Raw genomic sequence first — 12167 nt, 5'->3', positions numbered from 1 at the left:
TAAGCATGTTTACAGAGCATTTCATGATTTTTAACGATCGAACCTTCGTTTAATTTTAGCAGTGTTGAGTGACGTCATAGATTGTTAAATTCAGATGGTTAATTTAGTTGGTGGACGTCCTTAACCCTTGGGCGTACTAAATGCGTAAAATTTGAGCAGTGTTAAAAACTAATTGGGTTCTTAAACCTAGGCTATTGTAAACATATTTTTCTTATTTAATTGTTATCCTAATAAGATAAAAGTTATGCTTGAAAATTGTTTTAATAGCTATTATTATATATTACATTTAAAAAAAAAAATAAACGTGAAAATTGAGATCAGAAAATCCGGACTTTTAATAGTTTTTAAAGAAATGAACATGAAATCGTAAATTCAAAAGATTTTACTGAATTTTAAAAATTGAGAGGCAGAATAGGTACTTGACTAATAGATTATTCAAAAAAAATGGCTGCCAGTCTCATTCAATGCCTCTGCCCGCTACCTCAACCGCCGGCAGGCCCAGGTCAAAATGTACCTGTCCAAGCTGGCGAAGTCCATTGAATTAAGATCAGGCTGCTGGGAGAACCGAGAAATATTCACGATTTTTGTCGTTTTTGACATCTTAAAATCTGCCATGTTTCACTTTGCTGGAGTACTACGGCCAAGCCATTTCAGATGGAGAGCTCTAGTCTTTTCTAGTGTTTTACTTATGTATTTAACAGTATTTCCAGCAAGTTTTATATGCCTATCTCACCTACAGATGGGCTGAGGTCAGATTTAGTGGACCCTAGTCGAGAATCAAGATTAAACCACCAGCGCATTTCGAATCTACCTTGCTGAACATATTCGCGGCCAGCTCGGAATACACGTCCATTTTTGTTCAAAGATTTTTTTGTGCTAAAAGGTCATTATCTAAGCTTTTAATAGTGGGTTTAAACGTCCTGATTGGTCAAGTAGATTTGACGCTATGGCCGTTTAAAAAAAGTCCGGATTTATTATTTATTTTGGGGGGGGGGGGGTAAATTTTAAATGGGGGGAGTAAAATGAAAAAAAATTTGAGGGTGCCTACGGCACCCCCAAAATCGTTTAGAGGGGGATAATCGCCCCATTACCCCTACCATATTTCTCAAATAAAACTAATAGATCAATAAGTTTCAATAGTTTTTTAAAGAAGGCATCTTAACTTTTTTGATTTTTATTTGAGATAGCTAGCAGGTTCTTTTAGTAAGTAGTAGATGTAAAATTGTCCATAGAATTTAGATATGCAATCGGTTTTTATGTAGACCTCTTATTTTTGAAGAATTTAAAGTTTTTTTAAAAAATAATTAAACTGTTTTTAACCTATTTTTAAAACGTATATAAAAAATATACTATGACACCAGTAGAATCAGACTGCAGAGCCTAAATTTGGATTAAGTCCCCAATAAACTTTTTTGGGGGGATTTAAATAATAATTTTTACTGTTGCCGTGGTCATTTTGAACAAGAGCAAAAGGTCTTTTTTTATTTGGGTAAAATTCGTAGCTTTTAGAGTGTTTTGCTTCATAAATATTGTATTCTGGTATAGAATAAAATTAGGCCTTATGATTTTACTATAAAAATTCACTAAAAAGTTAAATCTTTACAATATACCAATGAATTAACATTAACATGTTTGTGTTCTCTCACCTATTTTAAACACATAAAAATTGGCTGTAAAGGGTTAAATTTGATGACAACATGACAAGATGTCAACAAATGTTTATTCAATACAACAAAATTATTTTTGACACATACAAATATGATTATTCAAACTTATTTTTTAAAAATATTTTTAAAAAGTATGTATCTTTAACGTGTATAGTTTTCATTCTTTTCATTTTAATTAAATACAAATTATTTAACTACATTGTAAATAAGTCACTTTGTGAAAACACTCTTTCGGAAATTAGAAATGAAACAAGAAATCTTATTGGTTTGACTTTAGCATTATGTGTTTTATTGTATTATGCTAAATTTTTCACTGAAATTAATTGTTTTAGAAAAAAAATTATTTCTATCGAACAGAGTAGAGTTTTTTATTATTGTATTGATATAAACTGAATCATATAAAATTGTTCTGTAAGAAACAATTTAACCCCAAACTAAAAAATGCTTTTGCTCCCGTGAAATTGATAACAGCAACATATAAAATTAATGTTTAAATCCCCCCAAAAAAGTTTATTTGGGACTTAATTCAAATTTTCGCTCTGCAGTCTGATTCTACTGGTATCATAGTATATTTTTGATATATGATTAAAAAATAGGTTAAAAACAGTTTAGGTCGGTTTTAGGGTACTAAAACGCAACAAAATAAAAGAAGAAAATTGCCAGTATGAACAAAAATAGTAAGATCTTTAATTTGACACCTTACTTTTAAAATTCTGTTGAGTAATTATTGAAAAAATTTATTTTTTAACCTCGGTTTAATAAAAACTTTAAAACCTAAATATTTTCTCAAACAGACAAAAACAATATGGGTACATATATATACCTTTAGAATCAGAAATATATTACGAATCCATTCTAAGCAAAATTGAAAAAAAGTAAAAACTTTAAAAAATAAAAATGGCCTAAAATATTATATTTTTACAGGCAACACTTAATTTTAACTATTAAACTAGCCAATCAAAAATCTCAAAAATTGACGAATCAGGAATCTTCACCTCAAAACTTAACCAATAGAATTGACAAAAATAGGATAATGTTCATACAATATATAGAATAGATACTACAATAAAAATAGTGATACTTACATAACATGTGAAGAATGAAAAAGTATGAACAAATTTGCTTCAAACTTCAAAACAATGCAGTTAAAAATGCATTATTGTTTCTTGTGTTTAAAAAATATCTGTTACAGTGTATGTACATTTGTTTAGGTTTTGTTCAAGTCAACCCTTTAAAGCCGAAAATTATGATTATTGAAATAAACTTATATTTTTTATTATAGTTTTATAAAACTTTTCAATTTTGCTTAGAATGGATTCGTAATATTTTTCTGATTCTAAAAGTATATATGAACCCATATTTTTTATGTCTGTTTGAGAAAATATTTAGGTTTAAAGGTTTTTATTAAACCGAAGTTAAAAAAATAGATTTTTTCAATAATTACTCAACAGAATTTTAAAAGTAAGGTGTCAAATTAAAGATCTTACTATATTTGTTCATACTGGCAATTTTCTTCTTTTATTTTGTTGCGTTTTAGTACCTTAAAACTGACTTAATTATTTCTTTTAAAAACTTAAATTACTTCAAAAATAAGAGGTCTACAAAAAAACCGATTGCATATTTGAATTCTATGAAAAATTTTACATCTACTACTTACTAAAAGAACCGGCTAGCTATCTTAAACAAAAAGCAAAAAAGTTAAGACGCCTTCTTTAGTCAGGAATGATGCTAGTAACACTACTTCTTTTTTTTATACATTTAAAGGAAGCCTGCAAGAAATACCACGCTTTAACTGCTGAAAGACTGCCACAAGTAGACTAAATACCCCAAATTTGAAGCCTTCAGCTTCTATGACAAAAAAGTTCTAGGCATTTTAAAATGACATTTTATGTACAATGAAAATTTTGAAAGAATTGCAATGCTCATGTTGAAAACTTTGAAATTAAACTACGTGGCCTAGAAACAAAATTATAAGCTTATTTTTGTCATATATTTAGGTTTCCAGTAACTTATTATATTTTTACAATAAAAATGCCCATTTTTATAGTCAAAATCATTAAAAAAATAAGTTTTACTTGCGGTGTACAGAATGTACTGTAGCCAATCAGAAGGCTGAATCAGCTTAACAACCAATCACAGCTAAGCTTGTATAAGTTTACCCCTTTGTTTCCGCTAAGATTTTCGGTTAAAAATGCAATTTAAATTGAATTTTTTTCATAGATTTTTACAATGAAATGTGGTGTTTTTATTGTAAAAATGTAATCAGGCAATCTAAGTTTCTGACAAAGATAAGGTTATAATTTTATGTGTAAGCAACGTAATTTAATATTGTTTTTTCTTTTATGAGCATTGGAAATCTTTCAAAAATTCCATTGTACATAAAATGTTATTTTGAAATGCCTAGAACTTTTTTGTTATTGAAGCTGAAGGCTTTAAATTTGGGGCATTGGGTCATCTTGTGGCAGTCTTTCAGCAGTTAAAGCGTGTTATTTCTTGCAGGCGTCCTTTAAGAAATATAATTTATCACGATGCATTTTTAGTAGCGAAGTTACTCTTAATTCACTTTGTCTGTCAGTCCATCCGTAACGCTATGGGGGAAATGGGATTTACTTAGCTCCTATAAAAGATATAATGCTGAAACTTTTTGTCATCATTTCTATCATTAGGGAGCACAATTTACTTTAAACATCAATGGCGGTCGGACTGCTCTTTAGCAGGTTTTAGGCTATTTTTATATTTTCCACATTTCGCGACATATCTTTGGTGTTTATGGTCTGATTTTCAGTTAAAGATAACAAAATTAAAAGATAAGCAATAAATGAATTAATTTGAATCGCTCCTTTACCTCACAAAAAGAAAGAATTGAATTGCTTTTAGAATCAAATAATTATACCTTTGTTTTACACAGCTAGCTTTAACTATTGTAGGAAATTGCAATGAGCACTTAGCTCCACCGAAGTCAAGCAAAGTAGCTAGCATTATTTTCTATCTCCAGTGATGAAGTAAAGTAGCTAGCATTATTTTCTATCTCCAGTGATGAAGTAATGTAGCTAGCATTATTTTCTATCTCCAGTGATGAAGTAAAGTAGCTAGCATTATTTTCTATCTCCAGTGATGAAGTAAAGTAGCTAGCATTATTTTCTATCTCCAGTGATGAAGTAAAGTAGCTAGCATTATTTTCTACATATCTCCGGACAAGACGCGGCAACATATGATGCACAACAATATACCCAAAGTTTTTGGGGAGGGGGGTGAATTTTAGCTCCTGACACTAAATAAAGTTTTGAAGGGGGGTTTTGCGTTCGAAGGTGCTTTGACTTTTGTGTCAGAACCTGAAATTTTACCACTTCCAAAGGGCTAAAATCAAAATTTCAAAGCTCTAAAATGTTGTTCATCGAAAATAAATAGCAGTTTATAAGGACTTTTTGCATCCATCTTCTCATTTAACATAAAAAAAGGATGACAACATCCATAAGTAGATGGGAATACGTACAAGTAGATTTAAAGGGTATTTATTAAAATCAAGAATATATTTATTGGATAAAATAAACACGAAACCTTGTTTTATTTTGTATGATGACGATGGTCAAAGTAAATTACATAATAGATGCTTATAACAATGGGAAAAATTATTTTGATACTGATATCCCAAAAAAGTTTGAAAATTGTATCAAGTAAAAACAAAGATATGGGGAATTATGTAAAACATATAAAAATAGCCAAAAACCTGATAAAAGGAAGTCTGACCGCCTTGGTTTTCTTAAAAAGACAGAATTTAATTTTTATATCCTTAACTTAAAAAATTAGGAAAATCTGACCATATACACTGAAGATGTTGAGAAAAATATAAAAATAGCCTATAACCTGCTAAAAAGGTGGACTGGCCGTCATGGTTGTTTTCTTTAAACGACGGGAAATTTAATTTTGATATCTATAACTGAAAAAAATTTGAAAATTTGACCATAAGCACTGAAGATGTGGAGAAAAATGTGAAAAATATAAAAAATACAGGGTGTGGCACATAAATCCGGACTTTTAAGCAGATGAACATAAAATCGTCAATTTTAAAGAATTTATTGAATTTTAAAAACTGAGAGGCAAAATAGGTATAGGACTATTAGATTATTGAAAAAAATGGCCGCCAGTCTTAATTACCTCCTCTACCCGCCTCCTCAACCGCCGGCAGACCCAAGTCAAAATGTACCTGTCCAAGCCGGCGAAGTTCTCCTTGATAGTGGCAATGAGTGGTATGGGATTGGGCACGTATATTGGTGCATGCTACAAAGTAGCCTTAGGCCCAAAAGTCCACTGAATTAAGATCGGGCTGCTGGGAGGCGGCATTTCCTTAGGAATGTGAGTAACAGCACCCATCTTTCAAGCTACCCTTAGACAAGGAGGCTCTTATTTGGACCACAGTTGAGCTATAACGACGTTCTTTACCTTTTTAGAAATGACATGCAGATTCAGCTAGGGTTGTTAGTGCAACCCATATTCTAAAACGAGTTTTAAGTTCCATATGGGTCCTTGAAGTCGAGATCCCAGTAATTTTCACAATTTTTTATGTTTTTAATATCTCAAAATCTACCACAATTCACTTTGCTGGAGTACTACGGCCAAGACATTTCAGATAGAGAGCTCTAGTCTTTTCTAGTGTCTTACTTATGTATATAACAGTATCCCCAGCAAGATAACTCTACCTCACCTACAGATTGACTGGGGTCAGATTTAGTGGGCCCTAGTCGAGAATCCAGATTATACCAAAGGCGTATTTCGAATCTGCCTTGTTGAATAGGAGATATAAGTTTTCCGGAATTGTAATGTAGGGAGTAGATTTGAAATCTGCATCAAATTTTAAGGATTTTTTATAAAATTCGTTTTTTGTATAATTCTTTATCTCAAAGCGGAAATACAAATTAAGTTAATTATTTTTGGCATCTGTGATTGGTGGATTTAAAAAATCTGCGCTCTGATTGGATGTCGTACATCATTCAACCAATTAGAGCGCAGGTAGTTTAAAATCCACCTATCCTATTGGTCAAAATTAATTAACTAAAAATGTATTTTCGCTTTTAGATAAAGAATTTTACAAAAAACGAATTTTATAAAAAATCCTTAAAATTTGATGCAGATTTCAAATCTACTCCCTACATTAAAATTCCGGAAAACTTATATCTCTTATTGTTGAACATATGCGCGGCCAGCTCGGAGTACACGTCCATCTTGGTCCAAAGATTTTTTGTGCTAAAAGGTCATTACCTAAGCTTTTAAAATGTCCTGATTAGTTAAGTAGTTTTGACGCTATGGCCGTTTTAAAAAGTCCGGATTTATGTGCCGCACCCTTTAGCCTAAAACCTGCTAAAAAGGCAGTCTGGCCTGCATGGTTGTTTACTTTAAACGACGGGAAATTTAATTTTGATATCTATAACTAAAAAAAATTTGAAAATCGGACCATAAACACTGAAGATATAGAGAAAAATATAAAAATAGCCTAAAACCTGCTAAAAAGCGGTCCAACCGCCAATGAAGTTTTATAGTCAATTGTGGTCCTTAATGATGGAAATGTCAAAAAATTTCAGCATTCTATCTTTAATAGGAATTGAGTAAATCTAATTTCCCCCATAGCGTTACGGACGGACAAAGTGAATTATAGAGAAGCTCCGCTACTAAAAAACCAACAATAGAATCTATTTTTCAGTTTTCACATAAAAAAGCATTTGATAACAAAATAAAAATAATAATTTTTAAAAGTGCTAAAAAGTAATAGAGACTATTCAGTCTTTACCTCTGAAATTAAAATAGATGAAAAAAACCTAAATTTATTATTAAATATTATTAAACTTTAGAAATTTTCATTATAGCAATGCCGATAAACCAAGAATTTATTAGATAACATATTAAATGGGGTATTCCTATCCAGTTTTTTGTTATCCCTCCATCATTTATTCCCTCGGGCAAAAAATATTCATTCCTAAACAAAAAACTGGATAGGAATATCATTCTCATTTAAACAAAAACAAATTTTTATGCTAAAATGTGGTTTAATTTTGGTTTTTAATTTTCATTTTTTTCCCCCGAGGTAGTCATTTTTTTAATATTAATATTAATAATAAAAAATTAATCTTCCAAATAAAATAGAAAAATCTTTGAGTTATTGGTCAATTAAAGTTCAAAGATTTTTTTTCCTTGTAAAAATTAAATTAAAAAAAAAATTTAGACAAAAATCTTCTAACAACAAAAAATTATCATAATCCAAGATGATGTCAATACATGTAAAATAATATTTTCAAATCAAAAAATTAAAACTTGAATATCTTTTTTCACAGTTTGAATTTTTTAAATCGGTCTGACAGTTTTTCCAAAGTCGGTAAGATCTATCGGATGGAAAAAGTTTGAAACCGATAGAACATTTCTTTATACTAAAACATATTTTTATGAAATTAATGTTACCTAAATGTTATGATACCAGGGAAAAAAATGACTACCTTGGGGAGAAAAAAAGAATATTTACATCCACTATTTGAGGGGTCGTTTATGTGAGAATGCTCCTTTGTTAAAAGATTCTTTAAAAACTGTATTCTATGAGAAAATAATTTGCTAGCAGACGAAAAGGTCCCAGCCACTAGAACTAGGTAGTTGTCTTGGTTATACAATATGCATCTAGATTGGCTTAAAAGGTCCTGTAGTACAGTTACCCTGATGTTGTGTCAATGTAAATAAATATATTTATCAATGAAATTAAATAAATAAAATTAATCTATAATTTACTGCTAATAAATCATATCATATTATATCAAAATTGATACCTTATACAATACATACCTAAAGTGTGTTACCTTTTTATATGCTTCATTATTATTTGGCCACAACTTGGTCAAAATGCTCACAAATCAGACCTTTTTCGACCAAAGATACTCAAATGGTTCCCTTACAAGCCGAATCAATCAGTTTTAAGATATCTTTATATTCCAAGGAAAATTTATGAAAATATCAAAAAAAGACAAATTTGGGTGTTACCTTTTATATGCACAGATACCATAAAATCAACAGAAAAAAATACTAATTTTTACTTTTCTCTCATTTTCAAAGTTTGATTCTGTTAAATTGGCTATTCTTGAAGGGATTTATGCATTGATTATACTGAAACTTAATATTGGGCAGAAATTAATATATTTCAAAGAAAGAAAATTTGGGAAATAAGAAATTTTACCTTTTTACTTCAGAGGACAGCTGCCAACCTCCAGTTGACAGGATGTAATTAACCCAAAAAGTAAAACAAAAAGATTTTTAATATGGTAAAAATATGATAATCTAAATCTTAATTTAGGGGATGATGATCTGAAGGACGCTCTTACTGGTGGTGATGATGACCCAGATGGTATCCAAGTACATGAGCATTATGACAACTCACCTACAACTAACCATGATTGTATGTTTTGGGTTTTCTCTTGACTGGAGAATGCTACAAATACAAAAATCGGACCATAGTTTAATAGATAAGTTGTCATAATGCTCATGTATTTTGATACCATCTGGGTCATCATCACCAACAGCAAGAGCGTCTTTAAGATCATCATCCCCAAAATTAAGATTTAGATTATCATTTTTTTACCATATTAAAAATTTGCCTTTTTTAGTATTTTTATCAATTTTCCTTGAAATTTAAAGATATCTTAAAACTGATTGATTGGGCTTGTAAAGGAACCATTTGAGTAACTTGGGTCGGAAAAGGTCCGATTTGTGAGCATTTTTGACCAAGTTGTGGCAAAATAATAATAAAACCTAAAAAAAGGTAACACACTTTAAATCTAAAAGATCTTAGCTTCTAATAACATAAATCTATCTAGAGTCAATGTAAAATAAATATTAGAGTGTTAATACTATTCGGCAGAATAAGAAATATCCAAAAACTCCAAATGTAAACAGCTAATTTTTATTATGTAAAAGTTTAAATCAAATGTAATGTTTAAACAACAATAATTCAAGCAATAGCAAAGACTTTTTTTTACATAATTCTTTATGTTCTAAGAGAAGAAACAAATAGATTGATTATGGGACTATATAACAGCCTATTTAGATAATATTAACTATCGATGACAGTGGGCTATTATGTATTAATAGATTTGACGGATATACCCAAGTGTTAGAGTAGCTACGCTTCATATTTGGACTTCAATGTAGACACGCCAATAATAACAATTCTGTCTGTTAATACGGATTTAAATTAGGACCTATACAGGGATCTTAAGGGATAAGACAATAGACGATAATTTAATACAAAATTTAATTAATATCAATAAAAGTACCCAAAGTTTCTAAACAAGCGTAATTTACTGTCCAATGTCCCCTCCCTCCCTCGAGTGTAAAGATTGTACAAAAATGATTAAATTTTAACCTTCATTTCTCAATCTAGAATTAAATTGACAAACACAAACAGTGGGACATCCTGTTACTTTCATATGAGAATTTATGAATAGTTTAATCTTATTTATATCCTAAAATTTTCTAATTTTTAAACTTTCTTACGAACGTATGCTGTTTATTTAAAAATAAAAGTTTTCTAAGTAAACAAAAAGAAAACATGAATTACAAAGACAATATTTTGCATGGTAGCATAGCAATTCTGATAAAAATGAATGTTTAACAAACCAGGAAAGAGGGGGACATAGGACTGTTAATATGCTGTTGATTTAATTTCTAATTGATTGTACAAATATTAATCTTTATAAGGAGAGTTTTGTTGATTATAATTGTAATGTATGACCTGAGACTGTGGCTCAACACGTAGCGCATCCGCTCGTTGTCTAGAAGGTTATAGGTTCGAATCTCGGTCCGACACTGCGTCATAACCAAAGACGTTAAAAATGTTCCTACTGCTGCTATATCAGGTGCAAGACATAAATAGTTAGAGTAGGGGGTATGCCTTCACCCAAAGCAGTCGCAACTCACTACCGCGCACAGTTAGGACTTCTCAAACAAAGTTTGTGCAATCAAAGGGTTGGTTGTCTGATGGGAAAATGGACGCTTTACACCGCAATCATAGGGCTTAGGGCTGACAACCCTTACGTAAATTTTTAATTTTAAGCACACTTGTTTAAAACACAAATTCCGCGGTTTGTGTTAATAGTAGAAAAATACTACGTTTAGCGCTAGAATCGCTCTGAGCTCTAGTTTATGGACATGTTAATATCACCATTATACTGTTATTAATAAGCAGCTACATAGAAAAGTGTGAGAAAGGTTGGAAAATCTAACAAGCGACTAAATCGAGAGAATTTTTATTTTATAATTGATTGATTGATTAGCCTCCAGAGCAAACATCTTGTCAGTCTCGAATTTTTCTGTTTAGGTTATGCCCTCGTCAATAGATTATATGCCGCCTGTTTAGGTTGGGTCTTAGGGATAAAGTGTTAAGGTTGGTCGGGTTATTTTAGCAGTTGAACAGATGGTGAAGTCCTCAATGCAACCCCCCGTGAGGTGAACAAGGAGGAAGACAACCTACCCAGATTCACCAGATCCAGATTATCACAACTGCGATCTGGATACTGCAGAACACTCAACTCTTATATGAGTAGAATAAATTCAAACATTGACAATTGTTGCAACATTTCATTTTGAAATATTTTCCTTTGCTCACCTCATTGCTATTGGAGACGTATAATTATGTTTTTATCTTTCAACTAACAAATAAAATATTTAGTTAATAGGGCAATTAATTTTATATAAAAATAAACATAAAATTTCTCAAAATATTGAGTTGGAACAGTTTTCAAGATCAATTAAACAATTATCATTGTTTATAGTTGGTTTGCATTTTCTTACCTTTCCTTTTTTTTCACGTTATGGTTCCTTTGTTATTAATAGGACCGAAATAAAACTATATATGTATATGCTTTCAATGGGTATGCATACCATTTTTATCAGATTATTATGCGCTTATCAATATTAAAATAAAAAAAGATAAATTTTTGTTTCAAAGTTTTCATCATTACCTAGTAAGACGATTTTTATTTTTTACTCGCAAGTTGCAATTCGTGCTTTAAAAACGGATGCATATTTTCTTTGCACACCCTTAACACTATATTTTGTGAATTTGAAAATAAATGTATAGGAAGAATACGATTTATTTGAATTATTTCACACGTCACATAGGTATACACTGATACAGACAAGATTTACTCACAATTCAAACTAAATACATTATTATATGCAAGGAGTTAAGTGTACATATACAATTTTATGAAAATACATCAGATAACAAACAAAAAACAATTATTAGTTACATATTTATCTAGCACACTAATAATTAAACTAGATTTTTTAAAGTAATAATATTTTACTATTAATAAAAATTTACAAAAATAAAGAAATCCGCGCTTTAACTACCATGTTCGTATTCAACCAAAATTTGTTTTGGTCTCAAATAACAAATATTTTTACTCTGCCATTACCGCATATTCATGACAAGAAAAGCAAAGATTATTTATTTAAAATTTTAAACAA

The sequence above is a fragment of the Acartia tonsa genome, chromosome 4 (assembly GCF_053477335.1).
Source record: "Acartia tonsa isolate MP-2025a chromosome 4, ASM5347733v1, whole genome shotgun sequence".
NCBI lineage: Eukaryota > Metazoa > Arthropoda > Copepoda > Calanoida > Acartiidae > Acartia > Acartia tonsa.
Note: the sequence above shows the minus strand (reverse complement) of the source record.